This window comes from Gigantopelta aegis, chromosome 7 (genome assembly GCF_016097555.1).
Source record: "Gigantopelta aegis isolate Gae_Host chromosome 7, Gae_host_genome, whole genome shotgun sequence".
Lineage (NCBI taxonomy): Eukaryota > Metazoa > Mollusca > Gastropoda > Neomphalida > Peltospiridae > Gigantopelta > Gigantopelta aegis.
In genome coordinates this window covers 33,301,653-33,313,808 of record NC_054705.1, presented here as the reverse complement: position 1 = coordinate 33,313,808, position 12,156 = coordinate 33,301,653, and the positions used below count along the sequence as shown (strand labels likewise).

Sequence of the window (12,156 nt, the reverse complement as noted above, 5' to 3'; positions counted from 1 at the left end):
AGCCGATGTCTTGTTCGTGTGGTGGTGGTGCGTTAAACTTGCATTCATAATCATTCATTCTTCACCATGCTTTCATTCATTCTTGCATTCATTCATTCAGGCATTCCATTCCTTCATTCATTCGACAATAGGCCATGGACTGATACTAGCGGGTTTCCTCTGTTAAATAGAGAATAATACATGGGTGGCCGTTAGATACCATTTATCTACCATTTATCTGACAACGAGTTGTTTTAAAATGTATCTAACGAGCGAAAGCGAGTTTGATAGGTTTTCAAACAACGAGTTGTGATATAAATGGTATGTCTTTTTTCACGACTGGTATACTCTTTTGACCTCCCCCCACCCCCCCCCCCAAAAAAAAAACCCACACAAAAAACAACAACCAACAACACAAAAACCCACACAAAAAGCAAAGCAAAGCAAAAAAACTACAAAAGCCACCCCCCCCCCACCCCCCCCCCCCAAAAAAAAAAAAAAAAAAAAAACCCACAAAAAAACCCCACCTGCTCTTTAAAATGGGCTGGATTCTCCACAAAAATACACAACCTTTATCTGTTTTATTTTCCTGAACAACAGGAAAAAACTCTATAAAAAATGAAAAGTAAAGAATAAACAAACAAGTGGGTAAAAAAGAAAAGGAGAAAAATGCTTTGTTTCATGTTTGAAAACAAGACGTAAAAGAAACTTGAATTGTTTCATGTAAGATACAGTTTCCAACGCAGGACAATCTTTTGGAATGCACTGAATAGCAACTTCCACCAATATCGGCAGCGCACCGCAGTCTTCTGAGAGGGGGAAAAAAAGTTCTAGTTTCCAAAACAATTACACGATTAGAAAATGCCGGGCGAACATTTGGCGATAACCGTGCAGGGCACACGCGTGGAAACGATGTTTTGACACGTTATCATCAAGGCAGTAATAACGATAATTGTTTATTTTTTTACCTGTTGCAGTAATATCTGAGTAAGTCTATGACCCAAAAATAAACCTAAATGGGCGTGTTGTAAACAGAAGTAAGATAGTGTGGTTAAGCTTCCACAGGTAAACACATATACAGTGAAACCTATCAAAACCGGACCCTCTGTAAACCGGAATCACCCCCCCCCCCCGTATCCGGACATTTTTTACGGTCCTTTTTAAAAAATTTGTTACAGAACTTAACCTCTCTAAACCAGATACCTCTATATACCGGACATTTTACTTGGTCCTTAGGGTGTCCGGTTTAAATGGGGTTTCACCGTATAACGTACGCACATGTTTAACGGTATATGCAGTTAGCAGTGTTAACGTGGCTTTAGACTAAGACATTTATTCCATTGCACTGATTTAGTATTGTTTTTATTTGCTTTTGTTGTTTTAGTTTACGCTGTCCTATTTATTTGTTTACCGTTTTTTCATAGTTTGTTTTTCATATTTGTTTCTTCTGTATTGTTGCTGTCAATAAAATAGCGGCCTGCGGAAAGCGAAAAGCAGTCCGCATTTTAGCCCTAGCAGTTGAAATAGAACTTCGTTTACTAAAATGACCAATACAATCGCAGGTCATTTTTTCATGAGAGGTGTATATATGAGTACTACCCATATGGTTAAAATACAGGGCCGTACCCTCCAGGGTAGGCAGACGGCAGTTGCCCCCTGAGAATCTCACTTTTTGTTTTACTCCATAAAAATAGCATACACATTTCAGGGTTTAATTTGTACAGTGTTTCGTTTATTTATACAAAGTAGTGCCCACGCCACCACCCTAGGATTTTGATCAGGGTACGGCCCTGAAATATCTTGGTACACTACAAGCTTACTTGAAGGTCAACCAAACGAGTTGAGTGATTATAAATTAAGATCGATTATGGGTAATAATAGGATATTAAACTTGCTACCATTTTGTATCATGTTTATGTACCTCGTGAAATAATTTTTATTCACAACTGAATACTATTTTAATCGGGCAATAAACATGATAAGAAATGGAGGTTCACTTAATATCCTTTAATTATTTCATCTGCTATTTAACTCGTGATTCTGTTTTGTTTTAGTTGCCCCTCCCCTGAGAATCTCACTTTTTTCTTTTCTTTTTTACTCCAGAAAATAGCATACACATCTTAGAGTTTAATTTGTATAGTGTTTCATTTTTTTTTTATAAAAAGCAGTGCCCCCCCCCCCCCCCCCCCCCCACTGGATTTTGATCAGGGTACGGCCCTGATATTAAATAAATATAATAATAACAGCAGGCCATATCTTTCTTCCTATTACGAGCTTTGGGTATCTTATTTGATTACCCCTATGGTCTACAATAAACGGTTACATAAGTGTCGTATTTACCCCACACTATCTTTATTGTGTAGGTGATAACAATACCGTGATAACTTCCTCAAGTTCAGCCAGCAAATGTTTCGCTATATATATATATATATATGTATATTTGTATCTATCTATCTATCTATTTATATCTATCTATAGATATGTATATATATAATCACATGCATGTATATGCTCAAAGCAGGGTTCGAAAAACCCACTAGCCATCAGCTCCGGCTAGTGAATTTTTGGTCTAGTGTAGTGAAACTGATCAACTGTATTACTAAAATACTTAAAGCACTAGCCAAGGCTTCTGTGAGGGCTATAGTGAATTTCTCGAACATTTGTCGAACAATGCTGAGTCACAGGCCATTAATATATAATTAGAATACGTTGACTTGATTGTAAACGCTCAATCCTGGATGAAATTATAACCGGTATGGTATATCAAAGGCCGTGGTATGTGGTATCCTGTCTGTGGGATGGTGCATATAAAAGATCCCTTGCTATTAATGGGAAAACAAATGTAGCGGGTTTCCTCTATGACTGTGTCAAAATTACCATATGTTTGACATCCAATAGCCGATGATTAATAAATCAATGTGCTCTAATGGTGTCGTTAAACAAAACAAACTTCTTTGTTTTGATAAACAGTATATATTAACCTGTAGGGTGTATACGACCAAATCAAATCCCATACGCGAAAACACTTACCTGCAACGTATCAATCGACGTAAACACCACGAAGTATGCGGGATATAGATACCAACTACCACCCCTTACCCTTAAGTGAATCAGAAAAACATTAGAGGTCACGCTGCTCATTTCAGATATAACGGATAGTCTATGACTACTCTAGTTCCGCACCAAATTTTAGTATTTTTTTTATTTATTTTTTACATCCAACACAATAACATTTTTCACCAATCACAGGGCTTGTGGTGTTAACGTCTCTATCGAAAGTACGGTGCACCTCGAACTTTGACCCAGCCGGACGTTATTTGGTTTAGTACTACCTGTAATTCTCCTCAATTCCAATAGGTGTTAATACCGTCTTTAATAAAAAAAAAAACAAAAAAAAAAAAAACAACAACACCACCACTACCACCAAAACAACAATTTGTTTTATTGTAACAGCTAAAAAAACAAAAACAAAAAACAAACCAAAAAACCCCAACTTTGCGGGGTTTTTTTTTTATATTCAGTAAACAATTCTTTAAAGACGCTTAATTTTGTTACATTTCTTTTATTGGTTTTTCTCAAATGAAACTTTAATCTGGCTTCAGCTTTCCTGACCAAATTCGCCCAATTATGATTTCAGCTTTGGTTCCATCTTAAATCCCTAATAAGCGTTTATTTCAATATGAAGCGTTCGGATAATTCCGGCGTTACTCGATCAAGAGGGCGTATTACAGACAGCTGCCAGATATTAAACTTCATAAAAATCCCACGCGTCCCCGACATATTAGCCTTGCTTCAGCGGTCCCATCAGACTCTCTTCATCTGAGGAGTTATTAAAGGCGCGTCATGTTTGTGGTGTGTTAGTGACCAATGAAAACGGAGCTCTTTGATGTACGCGTCTGACTGGAGTGGTACGATTGGGGTCATTTAACGTCTGGCGCTAGCACCCCCCTCCCCCCACCACACACACTCTCCAAGACACTGTGCATAGAGTATTGCTATATGTACTAACACTGCAAAACGTTTGTATGTAAAGACAACACACTACCATTTTGTCGTATAGTTACTTTTTGTAGCAACCGTCCTCGGTGGCGCAGTGGTTAAGCCATCGGACTACAGGCTGGTAGGTACAGAGTTCGACGCCCAATACCAGCTCCAACCCAGAGAGAGTTCTTAAGGGTTCAATGGGTAGGTGTAAGGCCACTACACCCTCTTCTCTCTCACTAACCACTAACCAACTTACAACTAACCCACCATCCTGAACAGACAGCCCAGGACAGCGTTCTTGAACCTTAATTGGATATAAGCACGAAAATAAGTTGAAATGAAATGTTGTAGCAGCTTAATATAGTCCGGTTTAGGAAATAGTTCCTCATAAAAACAAAATACTACACAATTCTGATGTGCTTTTTGCATGTGATGTACTATTTGTGTAATCTTTTGTATCATATTTTTTTCTTCTTTCCTTCACATTCTTTTGTAGACAATACATTTCCTTCCACTGGTTATCCTTGAATGTATACATGTAGTTTATATTTACAGCTATGTAATATAGGTCGCCAAGTATATTGTATGAATATAGAAGAGGGCCTCGTAAGTTGTCAAACTTGTACCCAATTCTTTTGTTCTTTGTACAATAAAATATGTTTGCAATCAATGTGCCTTTTGAAATCTTTCTTTGATGAATACACGAAGGATGACCTCTGTAGTATTTAAATAACCCACTAGTTTGAAGCTACTAGTTATATGTAGTACTAACTTGATAACAACTGTGCAAGTGATATGGTGCCACTTGTATAACAGTAACGCAGGACGGTGGTCAGGCATAGGGGCTGTTAACTGAAAACATTCGTGGTCGATAGTGTTGTATTTTTCACAAAATATATTCTGACAGAAATTGTATTGAACTGCATGAAGTAATTAACGGTGGTGTGTAACCTACAGGGGCGGGATGTAGCTCAGTTGGTAGAGCGATCGCCTGATTTGCTTGGGCCGTAGGATCGAACCTCCTCGGCGGACCCATTTGATTTATTCCCCTCCTTACCAGTGCCCCACGACTGGTATATTAAAAACCGTGTTGTGTGTTGTCCTGTCAATGGGCAGGTGCATATATAAAATGGAAAAAATGTAGCGAGTTTCCTCTGAATAATTTGTTTCGTTCCAGACAGTGCTAAAATACTGGTATAGGCCTATCAAAAACCGTGGTATGTGCTATCCTGTCTGTGGGATGGTACATATAAAAGATCACTTACAATTAATGGGAAAATTTAACGGGTTTCCTCTCTATGACTGTTTCAAAATGACCATATGTTTGACATCCAATAGCCGATGATTAATAAATCAATGTGCTCTAGCGGTGTCGTTAAACAAAACAAACTTCTGAATAATTTTGTCAGAATTACTGAATGCTTGATATCCAATACTTTTTTTCTCTTTCTCTTTACCAAGTGTTAAGGTAAACCTTAAAATGTGTTGAAATAACCATATGTTAAACACCAAAATAGCCGTAGGTTGTATTTTTTTTTTTTTCGTTCCGTGACATTTTCCTTTCTTCCCTAAACCATTCATTATCCTTTCTTTTATTCCACCACTTTTCTCTCCTTTTTTAATATTCTATATGACGACAGCGAGTTTTTCATCTTTCTCTCTCAACCAAGAGCCGTAGGCTAAAAATGTGTTGAAATAACCACATCGTACACACCAAACAGTTGTAGTTTTAAAATTTGCTGAGGTTTCGTTAAACAAAATTATATTCATTTTTGTCGTTCCTTGACATTTTCGTTTTCTTTCTTAAAGCATTCATTGATCTTTTATGTCTCCCCTTTTCTCTCCTTTTGTAAAAACGTTCTATATGACGACAGCGAGTTTTCCGTCTTTCTCTCTCAAACAGGAAAGAAAGAAACGTTTTATTTAACGACGCACTCAACACATTTTATTTACAGTTATATGGCGTCAGACATATGGTTAAGGACCACACACATTTTAAGAGGAAACCCGCTGTCGCCACTACATGGACTACTCTTTCCGATTAGCAGCCAGGGATCTTTTATTTGCACAAACCATGGCCTTTGTTGAACCAGTTATGGATCACTGGTCGGTGCAAGTGGTTTACACCTACTCATTGAGCCTTGCGGAGCACTCGCTCAGGGTTTGGAGTCGGTATCTGGATTAAAAATCCCATGCCTCGACTGGGATCCGAACCCAGTACCTACCAGCCTGTAGACCGATGGCCTAACCACGACGCCACCGAGGCCGGTCTCCCAAACAGGAGTTAAACAACCATATGTTATACCAAACAGCCGTAGTTTGAAAAAGTGAGGGCGGGACGTAGGCCAGAGGTAAAGCGTTCACCTGATGTGTAGTCGGTCTACGATTGATCTTCGTCGATGTCCCAGTAATAGCATATCAAAACACGTGGTATGTGCTGTCCTGTCGGTGGGACGACACATATAATAATAATAATAATAATAGCATTTGGCTATTTCTCGTTCCAGCCAGTGTACCACGACTGGTATATCAAAGGCCGTAGTATATGCTATCCTGTCTGTGAGATGGTGCATATAAAAGATCCCTTGCTACTAATGGAAACATGTAGCGGGTTTTCTCTCTAAGACTACACGTCAAAACTACGAAATGGTTGACATCCAATAAGCGACGCTTAATAAATCAATGTGCTCTAGTGGTGTTGTTAAACAAAACAAACTTCTGAATAATTTTGTCAGAATTACTGAATGCTTGATATCCAATAATTTCTCTCTCTTTACCAAGTGCAAGGCAGGCGAATTTGGCAGGCGGCAGGCGGCAATTGCCGCTCAAAGCGCACAAAATGCTTTCCAAAAAACCGTTTCACAAGCAGGTTTTGCTTTCCATCTGGTTTCTAAAATTTGTTTCCGGTATATCCCAGAATTCGCGTTTGTCGCGCGTTTTCCGCATTTCAAATGAAGAACTTAAAATATTTAAAACATTGCTATATTTGTATCGACATCGTAGACGCGGCCATGTTACATTGGTGCGCACACCAATAATGGCAGGGCCTCAGACCACAATTAATTTCGCTATATGTTTCTATATAGCCTTAGTGGCTATAACATTTTTATTAATATCAGCAGGCCCGTGAAGTTTTGTATGTACCTTTGCCTGCATGGGGGACACATACCCTGAAAAGGACAACCCCTGTTGTCCAGCTCTTTCTCCCAGCATATTGGTTTAAACAGACACACCCTCTAAACCAGGCCGGAGTACACCCATTTTACACAAAAAGCACTACTTTTGCATGGGCCGGAATTACCACAAACAAGTCTCCAATGTCAACAAGTTACACATGTTTACAAACTACATGCTATCCCCTGTCACTTCAGTCAAACAGTTGCCACTTCATAGCTGTCTGCCATGAAATAATCACAGTCAAACAGCAGACTACTTGCGCGGTGAAACTTCCGGATTTTGGACAACCAAATGGGAAGATAACTGTAATCTGAGGCCAATTATCTACCAACAACATTCTCGAAACTCATTCGGATCACATCGGCCGATTACGGTTTTTCAAATCCGAGTTCAGCGACAGCGAGTATTGCAAACGTCCTGAGCTATTTGGACTGGTTCTCGGACTGGTCATTCGGTTTAACATGTAGCGTAAAAACTAGTCTAGCCAACGTTAGGAAACAACTACTGGTTGAACTTACGCTTATTTATCGATGGAATCAGCCGAGAAGTTCCGAGTGTCGCGACTTTCAAAAACGACTACAATTTTAGAGACTTACCATCGACCAAGCTACTTTAGAACTTATTACAATCATGGCCGCGGTGGCCAAAAAAGCTACTGTCGAGAAATGGGCAAGTACACACGCAAACTGGTTAGAATTTGAATGCGACGAAAAATCTGTCACTGTCTCAGGGTAACAAACATATAAACCAGGTACATAATTTCTTTGGACTCTTTATTTTGTATAGATTTAATAAAATAAGTGTAAAATAACAGCAATACCTGTGCTCTAGAACTGCTTCTCAAATTCAAACATTTGCCTCCCAATTAAAATTTGAAAAGCAAAGATTGCCTCCCAATCAAAAAAATGAATTTCGAGCCTTGAAGTGATACCAAACAACCGTAGTTTAAAAATGTGTTGAAATAACCATATGTTATACCAAGCAACCGTAGTTTAAAATGTGTTGAAATAACCATATGTTATACCAAACAACCGTAGTTTAAAATGTGTTGAAATAACCATATGTTATACCAAACAACCGTAGTTTAAAAATGTGTTGAAATAACCATATGTTATACCAAACAACCGTAGTTTAAAAATGTGTTGAAATAACCATATGTTATACCAAACAACCGTAGTTTAAAAATGTGTTGAAATAACCATATGTTATACCAAACAACCGTAGTTTAAAAATGTGTTGAAATAACCATATGTTATACCAAACAACCGTAGTTTAAAAATGTGTTGAAATAACCATATGTCATACCAAGCAACCGTAGTTTAAAAATGTGTTGAAATAACCATATGTTATACCAAGCAACCGTAGTTTAAAATGTGTTGAAATAACCATATGTTATACCAAACAACCGTAGTTTAAAAATGTGTTGAAATAACCATATGTTATACCAAACAACCGTAGTTTAAAAATGTGTTGAAATAACCATATGTTATACCAAGCAACCGTAGTTTAAAATGTGTTGAAATAACCGTAGTTTAAAAATGTGTTGAAATAACCATATGTCATACCAAGCAACCGTAGTTTAAAAATGTGTTGAAATAACCATATGTTATACCAAGCAACCGTAGTTTAAAATGTGTTGAAATAACCATATGTCATACTAAACAGCCGTAGTTTAAAACTGTCCTGGTGTGTCATTAAAACAAATTATATTCATTTTCTTTCCTTCCTTGACATTTTCCTTTTCTTTCCTTAACCATACATTTCCCTTCCTTCCATATATATTTTCCCCCATTTCTCTTCCTCTTAAAAGAAGACTTTGTATTCTTTTAATGATCTTGCCTTAACCTTTTCCGGTTTGATTTCTTTCTTTTTCATTTCTTTTCAGCCGTAGTTTAAATCTGCGCTGATTTGTCATTAAAGAGAAAATTTCTATTCTTTTAATAATATTGCTGTAACCTTTTTCTTTGTTTTGTTTGTTTGTTCCATTTCTTTCGCTTTCGGTTCTTCTCTGCCCTTTACTTTTATTCTTTTTGATATGTTTGAAATACATATATTACACCAACACAGATCACAGACCTTCTGTTGGCTCTTTTGTCCTTAAATCGATTCTTTGCAATACCCTTTCGATTTAAAACATCCCGTCTCCAACTGATTTATCGATGTTGACAAAACATCAAGAACGCCAGCGCCATGATGGCATCGTTAAAAGATTTCTCTCTCATTGACAATATTTAACACACTTCTCACTTGTTTTCCAATTATGTTTCTTCTTCTTTTTTCTTCTTCAAACATTTCAGGGACATGGGCGGACAGAATCGATTTGTAATCGTTGCCATCACGCCGAGAGATAGTTTTCAAACCACGTGTTGTTTGTCCAATACAAGTGAATTACGTGAAAAAAGAGATATTTTTGCGTTTGGTCCATCCTCCTGTTCACATCAAATCCTTTGAAAGTCAAGTGAAAAAAAAGAAGAAAAAAAAAAAGAAAAAACAGAAATGAAAGAAACAATAAGGTCTGATAGATGATACGAATTATGCGTAAATGTAGGTTTCCTATCAAACGTTTATAATCTTCCAGCAAACGACGACGGAAATGTTTTATTTAACGACGCACTCAACACATTTTATTTACGGTTATATGGCGTCAGACATATATGGTTAAGGACCACACATATATTGAGAGAGGAAACCCGCTGTCGCCAATTCAAGGGCTACTAATTTTTCGATTAGCAGCAAGGAATCTTTTATATGCACCATCCCACAGACAGGATAGTACATACCATGGCCTTTGTTACACCAGTTGTGAAGCTCTGGCTGGAACGAGAAATAGGCGAATGGGTCCACCGACGGGGATCGACCCTAGACCGACCGCGCATCAAGCGAACGCTTTTACCACTGGGCTACGTTCCGCCCACTATTAACACACGAGGTACTGGGGGTAATTTGACATATTATAGGAGACTGTGTAAAAGAACACCAAAAACAAACAAAAACATCCTCCCACAAACAAAACAAACCCAACAAACAAAAACAGCAAGCCCCCACCCCCCTCCAAAAAAATAACAACAATAAGAAAAAACAAGAACCCCAAACAACCCCCAACTCCCAAACAAACAAAACAAATAAACAAATGCCAAATAATACTAGCAGTGAACTGAGCCCTTTTCTAAAAAATATATACATATATTATTTAACCGCAAGATACCAAATTACTGTTCGCCAAAAGACCGGGCCAAAACGTGGACGCGGAACGTGCAATGGCACGCATCCGGCCCGGCCTGTTCGTCAAAGTCTAGAAGAAATTAAGCAAACTGGATTGTTTGCATCAGTTGCCCTGTCTGTTTGAGCTTGCCGACCGCTTTCTTCGTAACAGCAACCTGTCGATAGATCTGTCTGAAAACCCGGGGGCATGCTACCATTTTCTCAATAACACCAGGCAAGACATCCACCTTCCCGCCATTTTTAATCAAACCCGTTACACGCCAAAATATAATTTCGACATGTTAGCGAAATCGCTATCAGCGATTCCCTGCAATCATATTAGTTATTTTTTAAACAATATTATTTTTATAAAAAGATATTAAAAGGTGGGTTTTTTTGTGCTTTTGTTTTTAGATTAAATGAAAAAAGCCCCAAGACGTCTGATTAAAGAAAGAAATGTTTTATTTAACGACGAACTCAACACATTTTATTTACGGTTGTATGACGTCAGGCATATGGTAAGGACCCAAGATGTCTGACTGCACGCGCTTATGGGACTTATTTATTGATTACATGTATTATTAATTTTTAAAACTAAATTAAATTACATTGCATGGTTGCTGTACTTAAAGTTAACGTTTGTTTTGTTTAAAGGCTAAGGCCTACTGTCACAGATTTAAGAACCTTATTTCTCTTTTAATGAATAATAAATCAAAATTACATTAATTTTTACAGACCAAATCTCGCTATTGCATCACTTTAACTACACCATGATGGAGTAAAATCCATGTCAACCCTCTCAGTAATGTTTGTTTTTGAATTATGGACCATTGCCATAATTCAATTATTTTTTACAAAACATCATGGTTACGTAGATGGTTGAATAAAGTACATTTAGGGACAAATCAAATATATATATATATATATATATATATATATATATATATATATATATATATATTTAAGTGATATTTTGTTAGGCCCTGTAACAGGTCAGTGGTCTGTGACAATATGCCTTTAACAATACCACAACAGTACATTGATTTGTTAATCATTGGCTATTGTATGCTGAAAACATTTGACACGTAGTCTTCAGAAGAAATCCGCTACTTTTTTTTTCATTAGTACAGTAACAAGAAATCTTTTAAATGTTTTCCCCACAAAAACAGGACAGTACATACCACGGCCTTTGGTTTACCAGTCATGTGGCACTAGTTTATTAGAAAAATCCACTGGGTCCACCGATGGGTTTCGATTCTAAAACCCAAACACCTCAGGCAAGCATTCTACCGACTGGGCTAAATCCCACAGGAAGCACATACCACAGTCTTTGATATCCCACTTATGTTGACACTGGTTGGAACGGGGAAAACTAAAACATTTTGGAATCACTCTATTTTGTTTAAGTAGTCTTAAAGGAAACCCGCTTCATATGCACTTTTTCCACAGGCAGGAAGCACATACCACGGCTTTTAATATCCCAGTCATATGGGCACTGGTTGGAACGGGAAAAAACTAAATGTGTTTGGACTCACCATGTTAAAACTGTTTGATAAGTCGTCTTTAAGAAAACCCGCTGTATGTCCACTTTCTTAAGAGCAGATCACATGGCCTTTGATATCCTAGTACTGGAGGCACTGGTTGGAACGGGAAAAGCAAAAACAAATTGGACTGCCTGATGGGCAGGAAACACATACCACAGCTTTTGATATCCTAGTAGTGTGGACACTGGTTGGAACGGAAAAAACAAGTGTTTGGACACACCATATCTGACTAGTAATCTTAAAGGAAACCCGTTTTATATGCACTTTTCCC

At 37.7% G+C, this 12,156-nt stretch overlaps 1 protein-coding gene across 1 annotated transcript in view; it reads right to left on the bottom strand.

Annotated features, from left to right (window-relative positions):
• The window catches only part of LOC121376986 (calmodulin-beta-like), a 65,996-nt gene that overhangs the window by 26,334 nt on the left and 27,506 nt on the right, over positions 1–12,156 (bottom strand). The window lies entirely within an intron of this gene.